Genomic DNA, 22,729 nt, shown 5'->3' with positions numbered 1-22,729 from the left:
GTCAGATATTAGATAAGGAAATTGAATGAAAAATGATTACAGTGAAAGGAATATTGTAGGAAATATTACAATAGTTTTATTTGTAGAAATAAAACCCACCTGACACATATATAGGAAAAGAAAATGTGTCTCCTCTTATATATGTTATTTCTCTCTGAAGCCAGTTTCATTTCTTTGAATAGGTTGGCCATCTGCATTCCTATAACATTGATTTCTTCATGGATAATTCACTTTATCCATGAAAAGCAGATATTATATGCAGATATTATTTTTTTCTGGAAGAACATCCATTACAAAATTGATGTTGACTGCTAAAATCTTTCTAATCGTTCAATTATCATTCCAATAAAATGAATGAGGTTTGCTGCTTTCTCCATTTTTTTTTTTTTTTTTTTTTTTTTTTTTTTTTTTTTTTTTACTCAATAACGGTTTCAGAAGCAAATGGAACAATTCTCTCATTTTGGATACTTAGAAGTTTAAAGTCGTTCTTGACTTTACAAAAGTTACCTGTGGACCAATCCTGAGTCTCAGGTTAATTTCACACCCTCGCTCTCCGGGCTGCTCCCATAGGAAAGGGCAAAGGGCTCCACTGCCACATGCAAGATAGCAATCATCAGCTCTATTAAAACGGTTCCAAATCTCCCAGCCCCGCACTCCGGATTCACTTCAATTCCCGGTGTTAGCGCTTTCTAAGCGACAAGTTGATGGGGCAGAAGATGGGGAGGGAAACGACCCTGGAAGCTGAGTGTTGGTTTTACACTCGTTAGGTATCTGTTACATGTGAATTTCCTCCTGGCGCCAGCAGGTATTTTGAGCAGGCAACCAGAGGGATCCCAGAGGGAAAGGACGGGGTAGGAAAGATGGAGCTGTAAGTTTGGGGATCAAAGCTTTAAAGGTTACAGAGGAAATCGGTCAGATCCGGATTGATTTGCCAAAGCGCTTTAAGTGGAATGCAGAAGATACTTTTAATTTCGAGGCTTAGAACAGCTGGGAGGGGAAAGGTAGGGAGTAAACAAGGTCCCAGAGGAGAGATCACACGCGACAGGACCTCAAGGAAGATGGGAGGCTTTGTTCACACATTTAACTCTGGGGACCCCAGAGGGCACTTCAGCAGGCAGATTATGCCAGCATGCCGGGAATGGTCTACCACTTCGCCCAGTGGCTCCAGAGAGCCTCGAGGTAGGCCGAAGCTATGGGGACCGGAGAGGGGCGTTGACAGTGGAGCAGAGGCCGCAGCAAGCCTCCCTGGAGGTCCAGGAGGCAGCCCATGAAAACCCGGCAGCCCGTTGAAGCGCACAGTAAAAGTGACTGCGATTTATTTGGATTGGTCACTATAAAGGTCTTTGCAGACAGCTATTTATCCCTGCGGAACCTTGACAAATTGACCGGGCAGTGCAAGAGAGGACCTTCCCTCTGACCCCCGGCGGTGCTGGGGCGGAAGGCAAGATCCTCCCACCTGCTCCCAACCCAAAGGGGAGCGTCTTCACCTGCTGCCGCGTGGCCGCAGCGCCGCCCACCCTAACCCACCAAGGTGCCCATGACCGGCTTGAGGGGTTCCAACCGCTGTCTGTGGTTCTCAGAGGAAGATTTCCGCTCATTCTCCAGCGACACTTTCTTCCCAGGTTCCGGGAAGGTAGCCAAATCTGCAATCTGTCTCGTGTGTCCTGCAGGTGACCCAGGACTCTAAGCGTTCGATCTGGGTAAAAATCGTTTTGTTTGGCAGCATCAGAATCACGCATGTGAAAGGTCGTTTGGAAGTCATTTTTTTAAACATTGACAAGTGGTTGGAAGCTGACCTTTAATTCCATTTAATATAGAATACAGCAATAATATATATACTGTTTCTTAATAGGCGATAACAACCCTAGTGTCACCATATCTGTAGTAGATTCGCTCCAAAAGCCTGCAGTCCTTGATCTTCCTGTTCACGCACAGAACGTTGAAAAGACCAAACCACTGCCATATTCATTCTTTCTTATTTCTGAACTTATTATTCTAAGAATTTGTCATTAATATATTAAGAGCTGCATTAAAGTCCTATTAAAGTCAAAATATTTGTACTATTTGCCATCAAAAACGAATAGGTAAAAATTTAACTTCCAGTGCAATCAAAAGCAATTATTTCTCCAGTAGTGCACTACTTTTAATGTAGTTTATTGTTGCCTCAGCGTTAAGGCCAATTCCATTTTATCAAGTAATGCAAATATGCAGGTCTAAATACCTCATTTAAATGTGTAATTCTGCATAAGAACTCGGACTAGTCACTTTGCTTTCAGATCTGAAATCAGACTCTTTGGACGGTCTCTGAAAAGCTCTTCTACAAGCTGTGAGGTTATTTCTTTAATTGTTTGCTTTTATTTTGGTTAAAGACCTAGGACTGAATAATCTTTATCTGAATAAAATTCTTATTCAGTAAAGAAAATCAGATCCCTTCAGTAAAGAAGATGAAATTTCCAGTGTGGCCCAAAGGTGACGATTTTAGCTCTTTTGATGGAGATTATTTGAACCTGAAAATTTTGCGTGGCTATCTGTCTTGCTAAAAGTCAGGGTGAGATAAAGTGTAATCTGGCTAAGATTTCTGCTGGAAAGAAAACATTGAAATGACTGCTCATTTATCACTGTACTGGCCTTCCCCCTCCTCCACCTTGGTTTAATTGACGATGTAACATCAAGATGTTTGTGTCTTTCCTTGGCCATTGAAAATGAAACCAATCCCATTGGAGAGAAAGTAGTAAATTATCGGGTTTATTACATTAAGAGGTGATAAGAAAAAAAGTGTAGGAATTAGTTGCAAAATTTCTACCATCAGCAAGAATCCTGGACAACCATCCAAATTCCGTAAGGACTCCAGGTTTTCCTTCTTGCCTGGCGCTGGGTGAATCTGCATATGCAGGTTCCTTGACCACAGGAGCGATTTAAGTTTGTGACACTATTCCCAAATTAATTACTTTAGTGATAAGGGAAATTAAAATGATCAGTTCACTTCTTTCTAGTCTGGATAGTTATTTTAGCAAAAAAGAAATAGCACGTATCTTTACTCAATGGATGCTTAAATACACAAAATAAAAATAGCCAATATACAAATATAATAAAATTTAATCTCAATAGTAATGACTTATGAAATATTAAAACAATAGTATAAATAACTTCCACACTCTAGTCGAAATTTCTTAAAATATAATAATTGCTTAATTTTGACAAGAATCCAATGAAACAGTCACTTCCAAATATTACTTGAGAATGTATAAAATACAATAAACTAGGAATGTCTAAAATTATTATTAAAAAACTAAAATGCCTATACCCTTTAGCTTAGCAGTTCTATTTTGGGGAATTTATTTGACAGAAAGAATAAAGAATCTGCAAATATTTTACCTAAGGAATATCACAAGAACAAAAAAATGGAAATGAATATATACAACATGAAAAATCAATTTGTTATTCAATTATGTCAGAAGAAATTTAATGACATTCAAAAATGGGCTATCATAAAATATAATTAAATTTTTATTATTTTTGATGGAACTTTATTTGTTCATTTATTTATATGTGGTGCTGAGAATAGAACCCAATACCTCACACATTCTAGGCTACCACTGAGTCACAACCCCAGCCCACTATAATTCAACTTTCTACTAAGAAATTTCTTTTTCCATTAGTCTAAAATATCACCTATCCATTAAATTGTTTTAATTTACATATGGATTTCAGGATTCTTTGTATTGTTTGACAAATGTGTCCATTTACTCAGGTGTCAACACAATTATTAAATCAACATAGATTCATAATAAATGTTAACATTCCTCCCCTATTACCTCATTACTTTTTTTGGCATTTCTAGCAATAGAAGAACCAGTCAACCTAGCTTTAATTTTTTTACATGTATTTTTATTGAGATTGCATTAAATTTGTTAGTTATGTAGGGAGAAGTGACATCTTCAAAACATTGAGTCTGGGGACCCATGAGAAACTGTTTCTTGGTGAGTTTTTATTCTTCCATTTTTTTTTTTTTTTAATGTTCCTCAGTGAAGGGAATTATTGACCAGCAGGAATTATCGTGATTAAGAGTAAAGTCTCCCATGCTAATGAAACCTTGAGCAAAAGTTACAAAAATACTCTGCTCCTACTTTCTCCCACATAAAATAGAAATAACACTGGCTCCTATCTCAAAGAGTAATAATAAGGATTAAATTTAAAACTTCATTGGAAACACTTAAAACCATGGCAGGATTAACAACTCAATAAATGCTTCCTATTGCTAGATCCTCATTGAACATTGCTTCTTGATTTTTTTCCAAAGTGCTTTTTCTTTTGTTTTGATATTGTAAATTGAATCTTTTCTTTTTTTATTTTCAAAAGCAGTTTATCACTCAGAGTAAGAAGATTGCTATTTTTGTATATCAATTTATAAACTTTCATCTTAATTTATTATCTTATTCTTTCTAGTTTTTCAATTGATTCTCTTCAATTATCCAGGTAAGAAATTTTGTCATCTGAAAACAGTTATAAATTATTCTCCAGCTCTGCAATTTTACCAATTCCTTAATTTCCTTCCCTTGTAATTGCCTTGGTTAAGACTTACACAACCATAATAAATAACAGCAAAGATAATATGTTCTCTTGTCCTTGACTTTAATGAGAATATATCTAGGCTTCATGACATGTTTTATCACATTACAGAAGTTTCTATTTTGTTATAACAATTTTTTAGGGGGTTGGATGTTAAATTTTGTCAAATGACTTCAGCACATATAACTCTGTTTTTTTCCTGACTCATTAACATAATAAATACAATAAGAGGCCCTTATACTAAAATACCATTGTAGTCATAGATTTTTATTAATGCACTTATTGTATCACATTAGTCTGTTCACATGCTGCTGAATTATATTTACTAACATTTTAGCAAGGATTTGCATGAACATGAAGCAGAGTTCTTGCAGATGATGGATGACTGTGTACATGTATGTACATGTTTAAGTACATTAGCATTATTAAAATTAGGCATTGATGTCGTACTAACTTTTCAAAAGTAATTTGGAAACTTTCTTTTCCCTATCCTCTGAAATTGTTTAAGTAATAATAGGTTCATATGTCCCTTAGAGGGGAGAGAATTCCATGACAAGATCATCTAGATCTGTTGCTTTATTAGTGAGGTGGTGGTGTAATCTTAAAAACTTTTCGATTCTTCTAAGAACTACTGAATTTTTCTGTATCTTTTGGGTAAAGTTTTATTTTTCTACGAAACCATCAGTGTTTTCATTTAGTTGACCAAAGTTATTTCTGAATTATTTTGGTTCCTTAGTTATCCATGGTTATACCTGTTCTTATTTCTAATTCAAAACTTGTTTAAATACAAAAACAATACCCACTATTATATTGCTTGGCTCTCATTTCTTGATCTAAAAAATATTTTGTGTATGTCTACTTAATTTTGTATGTCACTTAACTACTGAAGAACATAATGAAGACAGTTATGAGTTACTTTTTATGAGCCAAGACTTCCAAAATAGATTTTATACATTGTATCCCTTTTAATCCTTACAACAATAACCATTTGTATCCCTGTTTGTTGGATAACTATTGAATTGAAATAAGCTTTGGAATTCTGCTCCACTATTCCTTTGCCCCCTTTACTTGTCCAAGCATAAATCTGTAAGTAGCTAAAAATGGGAATATCTGGAGAATTGAGGAAGCATGTGACAAGGTTGGGGTATTTACCAATCTGAATAGAAATATTTCAATTTTAACCATTCACTATTTTTGCAGTACTATTACAAGACTCAGAAAAAAACTGCTATTTCTGACCAGCCAAGGTTAATCTGGTTTATTAATCAATTATTCCTTGTTTAGAACACAAAACCTGTTCACACCAACTTTGGTGACTTGAATCTCAACCAATAATGATCTGATTGGGCACCTTTGGATGGCTGGATTTTGCCCACCATAACTTGCCAAAGAATTGACAAATGTGATAATTTTCAATATCTCATGACCTTAGGTTATTTTTTTTCTTCTATTTGATTCTTTTTTTTTCAGTTTGGGGACTTTTTTTTTTTAAGTTGTACTTTATCAACCCAATCAATAAATGGGCTAAGGAACTGGACAGACACTTCACAGAAGATATACAGGTGATCAACAAATACATGAAAAAGTGCTCATCATCCCTAGTAATTAGAGAAATGCAAAATAAAACCACCCTAAGATTTCATCTAACTCCAATTAGAATGACTATTATCAAGAACACAAGCAATAATAAGTGTTGGTGTGAATGGGGGAGAAAAGGCACATTTTTACATTGCGGGTAGAGTTGCAAATTGGTGCAGCCACTCTGGAAAGCAGTATGGAGATTTCTCAGAAAACTTGGAATAAACGCACCATTCAACCCAGCTATCCCACTCCCCGGTTTATATCCAAAGGACTTAAAATCAGCATACTACAGTGACGCAGCCACATCAATATTCATAGCTGCTCAATTCATAATAGCTAGATTGTGGAACCAACCAAGATGCCCTTCAATTGATGAATGGATAAAGAAACTGTGGTATATATACACAATGGAATATTACTCATCCATAAAGAAGTATAAAATTATGGCATTTGCTGATAAATAGATGGAGTTGGAGAATATCATGCTAAGTGAAATAGGCCAAGCCCAAAAAAACCAAAGCCCAAATGTTTTCTCTGATAAGTGGATGATGATACATAATAATGCAGGGGTGGCTGGGGAGGGGGGGAAAAGAGAGAAGAATGAAGGAACTTTGGATGGTGTAGAGGAAAATGGGGCAGGAGGGAGTGGAGGGAAGGAAAGATAGTAGAATGAGACAGACAGTATTACCCTGTGTATATGTATGATTACATGAATGGTGTGAATCTACATTGTGTACAATCATAGAAATGAAAAGTTGTACCCCATTTGTGTACAATGAATCAAAATGCAGTCTATAAAAATAAAAATTAAAAAAAGAAAAGAAAAAATGAATAAAGTGCTTTATCATCATTATATAACCATATTTTCATCCTCTTGCATAACCTGGGCTGAACTGGTTTGAAGATCTGAAAATCTGGTTCATTGTAATCCCAATTCTTTCTCATCAATAGCCAAAGCTTCCTTCTCCTCAATAATCAATGTTGACATGGAGAAGTTAGTCTGAAAGAAAGAGTAAGGAGCATAGTATGGGATATGGTGCCTTTGACATATATGAAAATGATCAAAAGAGACAGGGACATTCTTTCCTGGCCTTTGGGAACTAAATCCAAAATAAGGCTTAATTTAAGAACCATACATTCAGAAATACTAACCAAAGACTTGAAAATGGTTGGAATCATTAAATGGGAGGAGATGAGCATTCAAAGCAGGTAAATGGATGGAGTTGGAGAATATCATGCTAAGTGAAATAAGTCAATCTCCAAAAAACCAAAGGATGAATGTTCTCTCTGATAAGCGAATGATGATACACAACAGGGGATGGGAGGGAGGCAAGAATGGAGGAAGGATGGATTGTATAGAAGAAAAAGAGTGGGGGAGGGGGTGGGGGGAAGGAAAAATAACAGAATGAGACATACATCATTACCCTATGTACATGCACGATTACACAAACAGTGTTACTCTACTTCATATACAACGAGAGAAATGAAAATTTGTACCCCATTTTTGTACAATGAATCAAAAAAATAATAAATAAACAAATAATTTTTAAAAAACCTTGGGGAATGCCCACAGTAAGTTGTTTATTTAAGAATAGGACACAATGAAGACAAATCAGGTGATCAAAGACAATGTGAAGACAACATAAAGTGTGTAGTGTTGCATGATTCAAAGAGAAAACTTAAAAAATAAAGATACTGGCCAGGCATGGTGACACACACCTATAATTCCAGCAGTTGGGGAGGTTGAGGCAGGAGGGTCACAAGTTCAAAGTCAGCCTCAGCAACTTAGGCTCTAAGCAACTTAGTGAGACCTGTCTCAAAATAAAAAAAATAAAAAGAGCTGGGGATGTGGCTCAATAGTTAAACATCCTGAATTCAATCCCAAATAAAGCTCCCTAAAAAATAGAGAAACCAATGTAACATTTTTTAAGTAATAAAACAATGATAATAACCATCATTCAAGAAGTGATTAAGTTATGGCACAATAATACCATATAATATTACTACAAAAGCACTAGAATCAGTTAGATCTATACTTGCTAGCATGGAAAAATTTCAAAGTCACATTAGGAAATCACAGAATAATATAAATGAACAACTACATATGAAATATATATGTTGTAGAATCCTAAATAGGTAAGAGGAAAATAAGAAACATTGCATAGTACATATGTATGATATATATTAATACATGCATACCTATATATCTACATTGCTGGATGATTGATAGATACAGATATATTCATAGAATGTTAGTATACAGTAGGCTTTAAGGTTGCCCACCAGAAGAAAGAGAACATTAAGTATGAAGGGGATTTTCATATTTCGAAAAAGTATTTAAGCTTTTGACAGACTGTCCCTGGGTTCAATCCCATATATGGTATGTGTGTGTGCACCTACATACACACACACACACACTACTTGTGTAAAAGTTGAATAAATCATGAAATTTTTATGTCATTCCAGATACCAATGCTATATGAGGAGAATGGACATTACAGTTTTTCATTTCATTTCATTTAAATGATAGTCTAGAAGAGCAAGTTCAGAATATTGGTAAGGAAAAGATTCTGGTCACAGAGTGAGAATAGGTGAAATTAGGGTGGGTCACAGATTCTATCTGTTTCCTGGAGGGAACAGATAAAGGAAATAGGCATGCCACAGACTTGTTTGGCATTAAGTCTGTGTCATTTAGTGAACTAGTCAAGGCCACCAAGTCACCAGGAACCTCTTGCTAAAGTCCCAGGAGAAGAGTATTCTCTCCTTCTTCCTCCAAGGTCATACATGGGAGGAAGTATATCTAGACCATCATGCAGTAATCTGATTCCATTTGGAATCTGACAACCCAGAAGTCAAACCAATAGAGGCAGAGAGAAATGTGGACTCAATTCTAATAATAAGTGGGACCTCTAAACCTCACTGTGCTGAGCCAACTCTATCCTCAGACTTTTCACCTGTAATAGCCAATAAATTACTAACTTCTTTCTTAAATCAGGATGGAGTTTCTTGTTACTTGATATAAAACTCATCAAAAAGGCCTATTTTTATTTGGACTCTGTCTACATAATGTAAGAAAAAACTCCTAAGTGTGAATTTCATTTCATCCAAAACACTTAGTTCAGCCATTAATTTTGGATTCCATCCCATGGCTCTTTACCAGTGCAGCTTGCTAGCCAACAATGAAATAACACTGGGCGTTTTGAATTTCACCTCCTCTCCTTTGCTTAATGAGTAGTGAAAAGTCTGAAAGGGTGAGTGGGAAAAATAACTGGACAATCAATCCCAAAGGCTGAAGCAGTGAACCCCAAAGATATTTAGTCAAGTTGCTAAAAAATTGTTTGACTTCACTGAAGTTAATGCTCTCAACAGGTTAACCTTTCTGGCATACGCCTGGAGAGAGGATAGTAGTTTTCTTTGGAAAGTTAACATGAGAAATACTCAGTGCAATCAAAGAATAGCTTTCCTTTTATAAATACAAATATATTTTCACATTATTTTAGAAGGTTCAAGTTAATGACTTCATAAAATCTGTGGGGGAGGTGGACTGCGTTGGATTTGTTTCCTGTTTTTATGTCAGGCAATGATTTAAATATAAAATATATGAACCACAAAATAAAAAAAAATTGTGCAATACATTTGTAAGTTATGAAATATAGTAATTTAAAACACCTAGAACCGCCATTCAACATAAAAGTTACAACACTGCCAATATCAGTGAATCTATTTTTGTTCACATAAAGTTATATCCCTCTACACAGCCACAGCCCTCCGTGTAAAAATCACTATTCTAGATTTTGTATTCAACAATTCCTTATGTTTTTATGTAGTTTCATCATTCATATATGCATACCTAAACAATCACATTATAGGTAGCTTTCTATACCTTGATTTTTTCATTTGTTAATTCTGATATTCAACGTGTTCCATGATTCACCCTTGATTTTGAATACAGTTGTCATTCATGTAATTTTTCACTTTGTATAACATTAAACCTTCGCTTTTTTCTATTATGTTCTGTTATATAACTTGTTTCTCTTTTTCTATAAGTATTGTTGGAAAGAATATTTCCCAGATGGTGTCTGGGAAAATAATAGTAATAAAGTTTTTTCTCAGAAGTTTTTGATATAAATAAACAACCAATGATCTATCTGCTACAGACTCCCCAGAACTAAGTGCAGGATTGCCTTCATAAGAAACTAAATACAAATTATGAGGAACTGATCATCATATTTCCTTAATGTTAGTCTGTGTTCCATACTATGCCAAATACCTGGTTAAAAATTGAAATGCAAGAATAGTATTCAACAATTAAAAGGAACAAAACACTAACTTCTACTATAATATGGAAGATCCTTAAAAACATTTTGCTAAGTGAAAGAAGATGCAAAAGATCACATATTCTGTAATGATATACTTTATAATTTATATACTGTAATGATATACTTTATAATTTATATAATATCTCCAGGAAGGGCAAATTGATAGACACAGAAAAGGGATCAATGATGGTCGGGGACTGGAGGCAGGAATGAGGATAAACTGCAAATGACTGGGTGGAAATTTGTGATGCAATGGAAGCAGTCAAATTTGGATTGTAGTGATGGTTGTAGGACTCTGTACATTTACTAACATCATTGAATTGTAAGGGGGAATTTCATGGTATGTAAATTATGCTTCAATAAAGCTGCTAAAATTGAAACACTGTCACAATGACTGAAATAGTAAATCTGAAACATTTTGTCATTTATCTTAACACACTTACATGTACTGTTTATGTGCCCATATTGAAATAAAACTGGAATGGGAAAATACAGCAACTTGAGAAGACCTGCTCTTATAGATGAAATCTGAGTGAAGGAGAATGAGTTGGATTACTTGCTAAGGGGCCCAGAATGTAGCTTTCAAAAGATAACCACCATTCCACATAGAAGCAGAGAAATCCGAAAACAGCAGCCGAGTTCCCAAGGGATCTTATGTCAGGATGAGGAAGGATTACAGGAAACTTCTAACACTTTATTTTCCTTCCTGAAGCTCCGGGAGAGGTTTCAGTAACTCCATGGACAGGTCAATAGCTACTTGTGCTATAGAGTTACCCACAGCCCTCATTATAACTTATGTCTTGCCTGCTCTTTAAAACCCACTGTGCTTTTGTCGGGGGCTGTAAGGTTTTTGTTTCCACAAGTTTGCAAGTCTCAGTCAAGTTCAGGTGGTGAAGAGGTGATTGATGTAGGACATTGCACATGTCTTCAAAGGAAACCAACCTGTAGGAAGCTGGGAACAAAAGGATGATTTGGTCAAATTGATCCCACTCTTTGAAATGTCATTTGAAATCAAAATGAGAATTTTCACTATGACCCAGATCTAATGCTACATTAGGAAAAAAAGAAATACAAAGTATTTTAAAATATTTTTAAAAACATACAGTGGTGTTCATGGAACAGAGAAGGAAGGTGATTGTTTCAATAATTTAAGCCCTTTCCAAAACACCAGTTTGTCTGTTTCTTTGTATGGGGGGGGGGGGGTAAAAATTGGCAAGGATCATCCTAATGATGAAAATTCCCATGATGGTTTTGCATGTATGGAATCATCGTAAGTGAAGTACTCTGTTGGAGTTTAACATTCCAGAAACAAACAAGAAAAGACATTATCACTCCCAACATTTTCTCTGTAAAAAAAAAAAAAGCTAATACAACAGAGTGTGCTGCCATCTCACAAATCTCCCTCAGCCCCTTACCATACTTTTCTTTCCTGTTATGAAGAGATGCATTTTTAAAAATAGACATTGGAACTTTGGATTAGGCAGAGGGAAGTGAGGGGAGAGGTGGGGCAGTGGGGATGGGAAGGATGGTAAAATGAGGCAGACATGATTACCCTATAAACATGTATCAAAAAAAATTTTTTAAGAAAATATTTATCACTGTCCAAAAAAACAGGTAATGAATAAATTTTCAATACCACATATTACTTTACTAAGATTACTATGAAATGTCTACATTTTTCCTGTTTCCAAATGAAATTAATAGGTACTTATTAAGAATAATAAATAAATAAATAAATAAATAAATAAATAAATAGACATTACTTTATTTAAATGTTCTTGATAGTCTCAGATAGGAGAAAGAATGTTTTATTTCTATACATCATTTTTATAAGTGAAGGACAAAAAATGCCTACAGAAACTTCACGATACTAATCTTTTAACAAGTTTCACATAGTGTGTGTCAGTAACACTTCCAGAATCAAGTATGGAAGTCCATATGCCAACATTTTATTTTTAAAAAGAACACATCTGAACTGAGCACATTATATTCAGGTTGTCTTTTAAGGATTTTTTTTTTTTATTTATAAAAAAGAGTATACCCTACCTTTTTTTTTTTTTTTTAATAACTGAGAATTGAATCAAAGAACACTTTACCCCTACATCTCTAGCCCTTTTAATTGCTTTTATTTTGAGGCAGGGTCTCACTAAATTACTGACTGGTCTGCTTTTACTGTCCTCCTGCCTCAGGCTCCCCAGTCACTGGGATTATCGGTGTGTGTCACTGTGCCCAGCTATCCTCACTTTCAGTGTACAGAAGTAATAACATGAATTGAAAGAACCCAAAGGGGCAAGAAAAAACAACAGTCTGATCAGGAGTCTTTCTTACACATTGGGAGCAAATGGTTATAAAATTTTAAAAATGGAAATACTGCTAACCTCCATAATTTATGTGAAGTTCCTAAGGCTGCTTCTTTATTGTTTGGGAAATGCATGAAAACTTTTGCTCCCATGGATAAAAATCCACAAGGGATGAGTAGGTGAAGCACATTTATCCTAAGATTATCCATCTTTAAGATATTGGTTTTGAACACTTTTTTCTACATTTTTCTTGGGGCTTTATAACTGCACATAATGGTAGGATTTGTGGTTACATATTCATACATGTATATAATATAACAATACAATCTGACCAATATCATTCCCCAGTATTTCCCTTTTCCATTCCTTCCTCCCTCCCCTAGTCCCTGTCCTCTACTCTACTGATTTCCCTTCAATTTTCATAGTTTGGTTATTGTAAATTGTGCTGCCATAAATATGGATATGCAGTATATAACATATATACTGCATATATAGTATATAGTATGATGACTTTAATTCTTTAGGCTAAACAACAAGGAGTGGTATAGCTGGGTCATGCGGTGGTTCCATGCCTAGTCTTTTAAGGAAATTCCACACTGATTTTCATAGTGGTTGTACTAATTGACAATCCCACCAATGGTGTAAGAGTGTTCCTTTTTCTACACATCCTTTCCAGCATTTATTATTATTTGTATTCTTGATGACTGCCATTCTGACTGATGTAAGATGAAATCTTGGGTGGTTTTGATTTGCATTTGCCTAATTGCTAATGATGTTGAACATTTTCCATGTGTTTCTTGGTCATTTGTATTTCTTACTTTGAAAAGTATCCATTTAATTAGTTTTTCAATTCACTAATTGGGTTATTTGTGGTTTTGGTGTTTGCTTTTTTAAATCTTTATATATTCTAAATACTATTCTTGTCAGAAGAGTAGAAAGCAAAAATTTTCTCCCATTTCTCTTCATAGTCTTAATTCTTTTCCTTGCTCTACAGAAGCTTTTTAATTTGATATCATTCCATTTATTAACTCTCAGCATTATTTTCTGAGTTTCAGGGTTCCTACTGAGAAAGTCATTGCCTTCTGTTCTGTACTGTTGGTCTGTGTCTGCTCTATGCCAGTGCTATGCAGGTTTTGTGACCATAACTCTGTAATAAAATTTGAAATCAGTTATTATGATGCCTTCAGCATTGAATTTTTGGTTTAGAATTGTTTTGGCTATTCCAGGCCTTTTATTTTTCCAAATGAATTTTGGGGCTTTTTTTTTCCTACTGTTGTGAAAAATGTCATTGGTGTTTTGATGGGGATTGCATTGAATCTCTATATTGCTTTTGATAGTATGGCCATTTTAACAATATTGTTCACCTATCCATGAACATGGGAGGTCTTTGCATTTACTTGTGTCTTCTTTGGTTTCTTTTTTCAGTATTCTATAGTTTTTACCACAGAGGTCTTTCACCTCCTTGATTAGATTTATTCCTAGATTTTGTCGTTATTGTTGTTGTTGTTATTTTTCCTTCAGGCTATTATGAATGAGATTGTTTTCCCTATTTATTTCTCAGCAGATTCATTGTTGGTATATAAGAAATACTGATTTCTGTATGTTAACTTTTGCAACTTGCTACTTAGCAGAATTTATTAGTTTTTCTGGTGGAGCTTTTTGGATCTTCTATGTATGGATCATATCATCTGAAAACAGTGATAATTTGATTTCTTCCTTTCCTATTCTTATCCCTTTTATTTTCTTCTCTTGCCTCATTGCTCAGGCTAGAATTGACTTTGAACACATTTTTTAAAAAGTTAATCAAAGAGGGAACAAAGGTTTGTAAATAAATGGAATCTAGTAGAATTACTTGGTAGAAATTTAAAAATTGAAGATGAAACCCTTAAGCCTTTCACACTTATTATGAGATAAAAATAAACTATTATATTTTAAAAACACCTCCTTAAAAATAAAATGATAAACAATATATGCAATAATTAGTTTGGTTGTTAGATTATTTTTTAAGACTTGATTTTTGGTAAGATGAAATATATATGAATACAAATACATCTATGAAAATTAAAATAAAAAAACGTTGAAATTGAGGTTTGACAATTTTATTAAGTACCCCATTTAAATGGGAAATCATGTTAATATTATTAAGAGGGATAATTATTTTTCCCTTTTGTTCTAAAAGTTTACTTATTCAGTAGTGCCATTTTTAAAAACTTTTTTGTTGCTTTGTTGGTCATTTATAAAGCATATTTAGTTGGTTTGTTCATTAAGGATTAATGCATCACCAGTGGCAAAAGTTGGCTTCATTTTCCCTATTTATAAAGATGTAATATAAGCCTAACTATTTTTATGATGCAAACACATGACTAAATATCTTCTTTCACTCATGTTGATTCTTCCACCCACAGAAGCCCACCTATGACCCTTGTCTGCAGCATATGTACTGTATATCACAAAGCAAAAATTGAAGTTTATAGTGACTTGGATAGTACCACCCCCCCCCCGCCAAAAGTCATGTCCATCAAGAACTTCAGAATTTATTTGCATATATTTTATATAAATAAAGATATAGATGTGAAGAGATTGAATATAAGAAATTGGTTCATGTGTCCCTGGAAGCTGAAATCTCCCGTGTTCTGTCATCTGCAAGCTGGAGGCCCAGGAAAGTCAGTGGTATATTCCAGTCCAATCTCATAGACCTAAGAACCAGGGAAGCCAAAGGTGTGAGACCCAAAAGACTTAAGAAGAAGGAGTGCCAATGCTCAAAGGCAGAAGATAGATGTCTCAGCATAAGCAGGAGTAAATTTATTCCTCTTCCCCTTTTTGTTCCACTTGGGCCTTCAAGAGATTACATGAGGCCCACTCTACTGGTGCATATGGCTTTATTTACTCAGTTTACTGATTAAAATGTTAAGTTCTTCCTGGAACAACCTCATAGACACACTCAGAAATAATATTTTACCTGATACATGGGCATCCCTTAGGCCAAGTGAGTGCACACATGAAATTAACTTTGGCAAAGGCCATGTGAACATAAAATCAGAGACTAGAATTATGCTGTAATAAGACAAAAAAACACCAGAGGCCACAGAAACCAAGTAAGGGTCCTTCCCTAGAGCCTTCAGAGGAAGCAAGACCCTGACAACATCTTGATTTTGGTCTGCTTATCTCCCGAACTATCAGAGAACAAATTTCTCTTGTTTTCAGCCCCCAGATTGTGATAATTCATTATGAAAGCCTAGGAAACAAAGAGTTATGCTTTAAAATATCTAAATATACTCATTATTCATGAATATAAAGATAAGAACTTTTCAGGATATCAACCTCTCTTTGTACAAATGAAATTGGAGGCCAGACTAAAATTTTCTTTAAAAAGTGTAAATAACTTTATAGCAAAAAAGTTGTGATTTTTTTTTTTACTCCTATGATCAGATGATTCATGAAATCAGTGCCCTCTGTGGGAGTTTTACATTATATGCTTATCTATATTGCACATGGTATGGACTTAATGAATTTAATTTGGTGGGAAAATAATTGGTAATGCAATGATCATTTAAATCATCAAAAAGTGAAGGGAATGACTGAAGTAATTATGCTTAATACCAAATAGATTTTTAATTCTGTGACTGAGACCATGGAACGCTTTTCAGACAAAATAATAGAATTCTTGACTTTACTGAAAATTCTCCTTACCCCCAACACACATGTTTTTTGTACTTAGTTTTAAAAGAAGTGGTTCCTTTGCTATTGTTAAAAGTCATACATTCTGTATAATCTTACCCATAACCCAATGTAGAAGGGGTGGGGGCAGAAATGCTAGTGTCAAAAGGGGCCTTAGAGGTAATAATCAAAGTACTATCACACCAACATTTGTAAGCAGTTACTATATTTTATGGGTTAGATATGGGTGTCCTCCAAAAGCTTGTGTGATAAATGCAAGAATTTTCAGAGGTGAAATGATTGAACTGAAAGCTATAACATAATCAGTGGATTAATCCACAGATATGGATTAACTAAGCAGTAACCATAGGCAGGTAGGGTTTGGCTGCAGGAAGTAGGTCACTGGGGTGTGCCTTTGGGGTTTATATTTTGTCCCTGGTGAGGGAGCTTTCTCTACCCACCCCCACTTCTTTCCTCCCTCCCCCTTCTCTCCCTCTCCCCTTCCTGGTCCACACCCTTCTGCCATGATGTTCTGCCTTACCTCAGACCCAGAGCAATGAAGTCAGATGTCCATGGACTGAGACCTCTGAAACCATGAACCAAAATGAACTCTTCCTCCTGCGTGTTATTCTTGTCAGGTCTTTTTGGTCACAGCAACACAAAAAATGCCTAAAGCACTATGTATTAAGCATTAAGTGAAATTGCTTCACAATTATCTAAGAAACCACATGGGACCCATCCCTGTTATCACCACATTAAAGAGAAGACACTGAAGCCAGTAAAGTTAAAGGACTTGTCCAAATTCACACAACTTGTTAATTGTACAAGCAGAATTTGGGCTTGGTTCAGGAATGTTATACTGAGCCACAAGAACTTTAGAGAAAAAATATGAAAATAACAAAAATTATAATTATCTTAAGGACTTCCATGTTTTACAGTTTGAAGGATGTGAACTTTATATTCTCCACCTAACATTTAGTTCACTGTTTCATACTCAAATCCATTTGAGAAGTGTTAGAGCCTACCCTTTCTGGAAAATTATTTCATCATGGAGGTCTTTGCAATTAGGTTAAAAAAGAAGTATTTATTCATATGAAAGGAGGAAGTTTAGTATCTGCCTAATGTTCTAACTTAAAACAACATTGGTTTTATCTAAAATATGTCAGAGTGTCCAGTTGAAAAGACCCCAGTGCAGTTAATCAACTGTTTGTCTATAGAGTAACCTGCTCAAAAGCATTTGACAAATTTTATTACTGAACTGATCTAACCCACATCTATTTCTGTGTGGGAGCTGTGTGTTGTACTCAGATACACTGCATGAAGAATTCTTAAATTCTAATGGTTCTTTAAAATTGATTTAGAAAAAAATATGTCCAAAAGCCTTAGAGCTTCTAACTAGAGAGTGTCTCTCTTCTCTTCTCTTCCCTTCCCTTCCCTTCCCTTCCCTTCCCTTCCCTTCCCTTCCCTTCCCTTCTCTCTCTCTCTCTCTCTCTCCCTCTCTCTCTCTCTCTCTCTCTTTCTGCAAATTTTAGAAATGAGTGTCAGATGACCCTCCTCATCATAGACCAGGAATCTGGCTCTACAACACTTCATCATAAAAAAATGACTCCTCATGAAAGAAAATACAGGCAACAAAATCCTGAGATTTATTGTTGTCCCTACTGTTTGTGTCATTGGTATAAAATTTACAGTAAACCATCAAATGGCAAAGAGGCTTAGGTATAGCTTCATTTCATCTTGAGCTCATAAAAGAAACAATAAATAACCATTTTTCTAATTATAATTTCTAATGTCAAATTCTATGGACAGAATTGTATCTCCCCAAAATTCATGTGTTGGAGACCACAACCCTTAATGGGACTATATTTGGAGACAGGCTTTTTTGGAGGTAAATAAGTTTAAATGGACTGTTGGTCTTATAAGAAGAGCTCTCTCTGTGTTTCTCTCTATATCTCTGTCTTCCTGTCCACACACAATCAGAAGAAAAGTTGCTTGAGGACTCAATATGAAAGTAGCCGCGTGCAAGACAGGAAGAATGACCACACAGAACCCAACCAAGCTGGCACTCTGGTCTTGAACTTCCAGACTCCAAAACTGTGAGAAAATAAGAGTCACCCGGGTATTTCCTTATGGTAGTACCCCGAGCTTCCCAAGATAGTAAACTGCTATTCAATTTTTTAAAGCTGTATGAAATTTTATATTAGAAAAAGCTTTCCATCCACTCTTGCTGTATAAATATACTTACTACATAATGAGATTGATAAAAATTGAACAAGCAACTTGAAGAAATTTAGTGAATGCCCAAGGTGGTTTGTATATTTCTTTAACAATCCACACCTTTTTACTGTTCCATCCTGAAAATGAGTAATTTATAAAGCTTTCACTGAAGGCAAGTTAGTGATAACATTAGTTGGAATGACTTCATTTAGTTGGAATTACTCCATTGGTGCATGTTCTCAGTCATGTAACCAGAGGTAAGTTAATTTTTTTCAACTGATTCTGAGCTCCAGGTAAGAGCTGAACTTGATTTAGACTATTTATAAATTCACAAAGAACTCATAATCTGCACATCATCATTGAAGCTTGCTTACACATAAAATGAATTTTCTATCAAGGTCAAAGAAAATATTCAGGTTTTTATATAGTTAACTCTGTATTTCATACTATAAATACACTAGCCACGACTTTGGGATTCACTCCCCTTCTTTTTTACTAATAAGCCCCTACCCCAAGTTTTCTTGCAGCTAAAGAGCATATTTTGAAACAATATTTCCAAACTTTCCTTGCAACTAAGAGGCAAATCGAGACACTGGTTCAAGTGGCAGTACAGTCACTCTCATCTCACAGGAACAGAATTCTTGACTGTGTAGAGGCTCGTTAGCTCCTAGCCCCTTCTAATTCCAGCTGTATATTATTTTGTATCTTTATTATAAAATGCTACATCATTTTATGTTTGTAAAGTCAGGATTTACACTTTTAGAACTCTCTTATTGATTCCAGGATCTAAATTCCATGATTCTACTCCTCAAGGAAATAATCTTGAGAAAATAATTACAAGAAGGACCCTTTTATTCTAATGTCCATCTTCTCCTATCCTGACAGAAAAGAGGCTGACATCAAGTTGACCAGTTTCTTTTTCATACCCATCAAAAGCCATATTTAATATTTAAGTGATTTATAGGTGTCTTCCATATTATCCACAAGATTTATTGTTTTTAAGGAAACCATGGAGATTTTGCTTCCAAGTTTAATGAAAGATGTGGAAGATAAGGTACACTTAAATTTCTCTAAAACTTCATTGTTACAGGAGAAATTCTCTGGTACACATTTCAATTCAGATTTGCATTTCATATAGCAGCTTTTTCTCTAGTAGTCTCCAGAGAAAGGAAAGATTCTAAATGAAATCAAAGAATGAAAGGAAAGAACACTGGGTTGTACACAACTCAAGTCTTGCTCCATCTTTTGCCCTCTCTTTCCTAACATTGAGTAGGTGTAATAAAATTATTCTAGTATTAGAAAACAAAAGGATAGTAAACTGACTTGGTAAAGTTCTTACCTCTCACTGTCTACCCAAGTTTCATTCAGTCACTTGTTCCTTAGGATAAACCTAGTCCTTCAAGAGCACAGGCTTGGCTGCTCTCAAAGCTACATCAGGGCACATATGGAATGCAAGGTTAACTTCTGGAACCAAAGAACTATGAAGCGTCTCTATCCTTTACTGGTATCAGGCCGCTTTAAATCTTATTGTTGTTGACATCAGATCTATGATTCATTGCACTAAATGTGAAAAGAGAGGAGGTACAGTGAACACCAAGAGGACTTCTGATTACTAAAGGGATTCATGCCCTGGGCTGATGCCAGGGAAAGGTCACAATCAGCATCTCCATTACTGATCTCCTTAGAAAAGAACTGGTTACATCAGTGCTATGTTCATCCTGGCAGCCAAAATGCAAAAGACTGGCACCACTATGATATATAACAAGGGAAGATAATTCTTAATTTATGAAATGAAGTTAAAATTTAATTTTAAAAAAGTCAGACTTCAAAGGACTTATAAGCATATGATATAATAGGTCAACAGCAAACAAAAGATATAGTGGCAGTTATATAGAATTAAGGAAGAGGCACCGACTTGCATATAAGTTCAGCAAAATGGCAGCAGTTAGTTCCATCAAATAAAAAGAATAAAACATCTGGAGATGTTCGTTAGATGTGAAGGAAAAAGGAAATTGGCAGATTTGCTGATTTTCCAGGACTAGGGATTTCCTGGCTCATCATGGGGAATATAAGAAAAGGATGAACATTTGATTTTAAAGGCATATTTTTCTCTCTGGGAAAGATAATATGATGGCATACAAAGTCAGTTCAAAAGAAGCCTGAAATATCTTCTTTCACATAAAAAAGGAAACAAATTAGTCCATCCCAAGTGCAACTGAATCAAATTTGAACTTCCTGAAAATTTATCAGTTGATAAAGCAGGATTTAAGTTCAAGGATACATTCCATTACTAATCTTCATTTTACAACTTTTGAAGATAAATTTTCCTTAGCACTAAAATCTTTCAAAGATAGCCATCCTTGCAAAACAAATTGTTAGAAGTGTGCAGCAAATTGGCCAGATGCCTCTGAAGCATAAACTATTACTTAAAAGTAAGGTAAGAACTTTAAAAACTCTCACACTTTCAAAGCACTAGTTTTCTATTAAGTGCTTTGAAACAGTTCGTTTTCAAAGTATTTCTTTCTCCTGTTATTGTACTAGTTAATAAGCATATCAAAAGTGCTTTTCTTCTCACAGAATACAGTTTACATTTTGGGAAAATTTGGCACAGTTTAAGTTGCAGCTTAAATGATTTGTTCAGTAAAATCTGACAATAAGCTACTTTCCTCACCTGTTTTTCCTGAACTGTTTATTAGCAGGGATAGACATAAAATTTCAAGAGAAAAACGCATTAATGTACTTTCTTCAGGATATCCAGGTGATAGCCCTCTTCGGTTTTTGTTCCCAAACTAGTAACTATCCCCTACAGAATTTTAGAAACATTAGTTCATTATCAACATACTAGTCCTCCCCAGCCTGAATGTATCACTGTAAGATAAATGAACATGATACTTAATTATTGTTTACATTTTTTATAAAGAAAAACAATTGCAAGAGATGTCATTTTCCTATAATTCTATTTTGCTGTAAAGACAAATAATAGCTAGCCAGTTCATGGCATGAGGTTAGTTTTGCTCTATTCTACAAACTGCTATTTTTAAGTTTCCAGCATTGAAAAGAATTATAGAAAGCAGCAATCTATTCAGTGATCCATATTACTGTGAGTGTCACTAACCCCCAAACAACCTAAGCAGCCTATCTACTGAGATATGGCAGAGAATTAGACCCAAAAACAGAAGAAACAAATGTGACTCCAAGAGGAAGAATCTTCACAGTTTATAGCCTGGTGTATGTATGGCAGTAGTTTGTATTCCTAATTATCATTCCATTCAGAGTCCAAATAAATAAATAATTTGTGGCTATTTTGCAGATATCTCAGTAGCTACATACCACACACACTTACAAATATACACACACACACACATTTCACAAAGTGCTGGCCAATGCCCATTTTCACATAGCTCTTTAGCCTAAAAATAACTTTGACTTTCAAGTCTTACCAAGACTGAGAAAAAGGAAAGCAAATTAAAGAAAATTAGTTTGGGAATCAGGAGGGGGAATTTTTAACAGGCCTGCTGGGTGTTCTCTTAATGCTGTCTTGGGTCTCAGATTAAAGTATTATACACTCTGTGTTGTAGTACTGGGTCATTTGTGCATGAAGACAAAGGCAACTTCAACTTGATATTTCTGTCATCCCTGCTGTGGGAAGAGTCCTTTTCCTGGTTTATAACATCAATCACTCTCGCAATAAATCTTGGTAGTGGATATGGTCATTTAAATCTCCACCTGCACAAACAACAGAAAATAAGAGCTCATAAATCTCTATACTGGTGATTAACAAATTTTGGATCCTTGGCAAAGATATTAGGGGGGAAGGGTTCACTAATTCATTAATAAAGACTGATTTGCTGACAATCTGTTTAGTTTACAGCATAGGGGGAAAGCAAACAAGACCCTGCTAACAAAACAAAACGTTAGAGGTTAGCGAATTCCCAGCTGAGCCCAGGATTAGAGATATGATATCTTAATGTAGCGGAGGGGTTCAGAGTCAGCCAAAGGCTCAGAAGCTTCCATGGAGTTCTGCTTCAGTTCCTCTTCCTTGATACTTAATTTTAAGGAAAGAAAACCTGGCAGAGAATGAGTAGG

This window comes from Sciurus carolinensis, chromosome 7, assembly GCF_902686445.1.
Source record: "Sciurus carolinensis chromosome 7, mSciCar1.2, whole genome shotgun sequence".
In the NCBI taxonomy this organism is placed as follows: Eukaryota; Metazoa; Chordata; class Mammalia; order Rodentia; family Sciuridae; genus Sciurus; species Sciurus carolinensis.
The sequence above is the reverse complement of the archived record's forward strand: the minus strand, read 5'-3'. Positions refer to the sequence as shown.